Raw genomic sequence first — 2,644 nt, forward strand, 5'->3', positions numbered from 1 at the left:
TGTAAACGAAGCTGTATGTATGTTTATGGCCTTATGAATTGAGAAAGGAACTCATTTTTGTTAATGTAAATGAAAATGTTGAAAGTATAGTGTTTATACATAATTCTATGTAATTTGATTAATGATGTTGTATTGTGAGCACGGGTTGATTTGTTCATTTCTAACCACAGCATGACTCATGATAGATGATTCGTATTGAGTTTGAATCATTTCCAAGTATTCTTTTCAGTTTCCCCTCTATTCTCTTAGCAAAATAGGTCAGCCTCAGATTCAAGTCTAGGGATTTCCATTTCGGTCGACTGAAATGGTGCATCGGTCGACCGAATTAGAATTTTTCACTCTCAGGATCTCACTTCGGTCAACCGAAGTAATTTTTGCTGCTCTCGATATCTACCCTTCGGTCGACCGAAATAAAGGATTAGACGACCGAAGCTCATGAGCTCATTTCGGATGATTGAAGCTCCACTTCGGTCGACCGAAATGAAGCTGAATGTTGTTGCTCCATTCTTCTCTTCGGGTATTCATCACTTCATATGTTCTAAGTGTCCATGATCTTGTTTAGAAGTTTGATCCTAGTGAAATGATGACATTTCGACTCTCGAAATGATAGGTTCGGCGTTGACGACCTCGGGTTCGAGTAAGGACCCGTGTAGCGGTCCGGGCCTTCGGGTTCGGGTCGTTACACTTTTCATAAGTATGGAACATCAACAACAAGCATGGATTATCCTCCCATTTAACAACTACACTACAACTAAGCTAATGACATAAAATTAAACTAATTAAACTAAGGGAGAGGTACAATTTATCAAGCAATGAGTATGAACCATCAAATAAACCACAAGAACATGACATTAAGCACTATGTCTTGACAATCTCTAATTCTATAGCATTAATACGCATAGATATGCCTCAATAACACAAGAAATAGAGACAAACACATGAACATCTATTCTAGCATACATAGACATATGGATAGAATGAAATGATCAATTGGAAGCATTAAACCACATAAATCATTGAATGAACAAGATCTATATAAAAGTGTCAAGACATGAATCACAATACAAATCCCCTAAAAAATACATAAATCAAGAAGTAGAAAGCATGCTTAGGGCTAACTCTAGCCCCAAGGATGTCTAGCCACTCATGGATGATGTCCTTCAACCCTCAAGGGCAAGCTCCATGGAAGAAATCTGCTCCTTGGTTGATGACGAGTCTCCAATGGTGTCTCTAGCCTCCTCCTCTTCTTTTCTTTCCTCCCTAAGAGTTCTACAAGGTATGATATATATGATATAAAAAGTAATCCTTATCCTTATATAGGTAGGTCAAATGACACCCAAAATGAGCTGGGGTCATACAGTAAATATTCCCCAATGATTAGATAAAGGATAACTTTTTGTGAGCTGGAAATTTAACTTTTTCGCATTGGAAGAAGTTCGATCGATCGAAACTTTGACTTGGATTGATCGAACATGGCTGAAATCTATCGAACTTAGGATGGATCGATCCTCAATGGCGGCGCCTTTTTGGATAAGAACAAATCTGAGATATTTTGAAGATATTTTTGGGAAAAGGACAAAAGTGGTTGGTAGGGTGGTACAACTGGATAAGATGAATCATTTGGATAAGGACAAGAATATTCGATCGATCAGAGAAAGAAGTTGGATTGATCGAACTTTTGAGATCTTTGAACAGGGACAAACATGGCTCAGATCCATCTTGAAGTGCTAAGATCGATGAAAGTTGGATCGATTGAACTTTTCTTGAGATTGATTGAAGTTGCTGAAATTCCACCCTTAGCTTCCTTTTGCTCCTTTCTTTGATTCATCCCAGAATTGCTTCAATTATACTCATGTTTGGCTGAGTTAGCTTGTTTTGGGGATAAGTACCTGAAAATGGAAATAACACAAAATCAATACAAAACGGTAAAATAAGATAGATAAAAGTCCTAGAATACCTAAGCTTAAGGAGTTTAAATACGTACTTTTCAGCGCTCATCAGAATTTTCACATGGGGATGGGGAAACATTTCATGAGGCATGGAAACGGTTTAATGAATTGCTTAGGAAATGTCCACATCATGACATGCCCAAATGGCAATTAGTTCAATATATCTTTAAGAGCTTATCGGATAATTACAAGGGCATGGTTGATGCTTCCATGGGTGGCTCTTACATTGACAGGCATGAGGATGACGTGTGGTATCTTTATGAGAGAATGAGTGAAAATTCTTTACATCGAACTTTATCTTCTAAGAATGGTAGAAATTCTAGTGGTAGAAAGAGTGTTGGCTTACATCAAGTCGACCACTCCAATGAAATTGCCGCCGAGATGAAATCATTATCTCAAAGGTTTGATCAATTCTTGATCAACCAAAACTCGGCGAATCAAGTATCTTCCTTCCCTAACCATTCTTATCATGCATCTAATGAGACATGTATGACTTGTTCAAGTGTTTTACATTCTACTTCCAATATTCCCCATGGACATGTACAAAGTGAGCATCATGAACAAGTAAATGCAACATTTGTTAATCAAGGGAACAATCCTTATGGCGATCACTATAATCCTAGTTGGAGAACTCACCTGAACTTCTCTTGGAAAAACCAAGGGGAAGGCTCAAACCCTCCCCAAGGCGGTTTCCA

The 2,644-nt window shown here is 38.1% G+C and overlaps 1 pseudogene; it reads right to left on the reverse strand.

Annotated features, from left to right (window-relative positions):
* Positions 1-1,990: 1,990 nt before the first annotated feature.
* LOC132275654 (small nucleolar RNA R71) lies at positions 1,991-2,086 on the reverse strand (annotated as a pseudogene).
* Between the last annotated feature and the right edge of the window lie 558 nt (positions 2,087-2,644).

This window comes from Cornus florida, unplaced genomic scaffold (genome assembly GCF_030987335.1).
Source record: "Cornus florida cultivar Cherokee Brave unplaced genomic scaffold, ASM3098733v1 CherokeeBrave_3.0.0_Hap2_Chr09, whole genome shotgun sequence".
NCBI classification, from domain to species: domain Eukaryota; kingdom Viridiplantae; phylum Streptophyta; class Magnoliopsida; order Cornales; family Cornaceae; genus Cornus; species Cornus florida.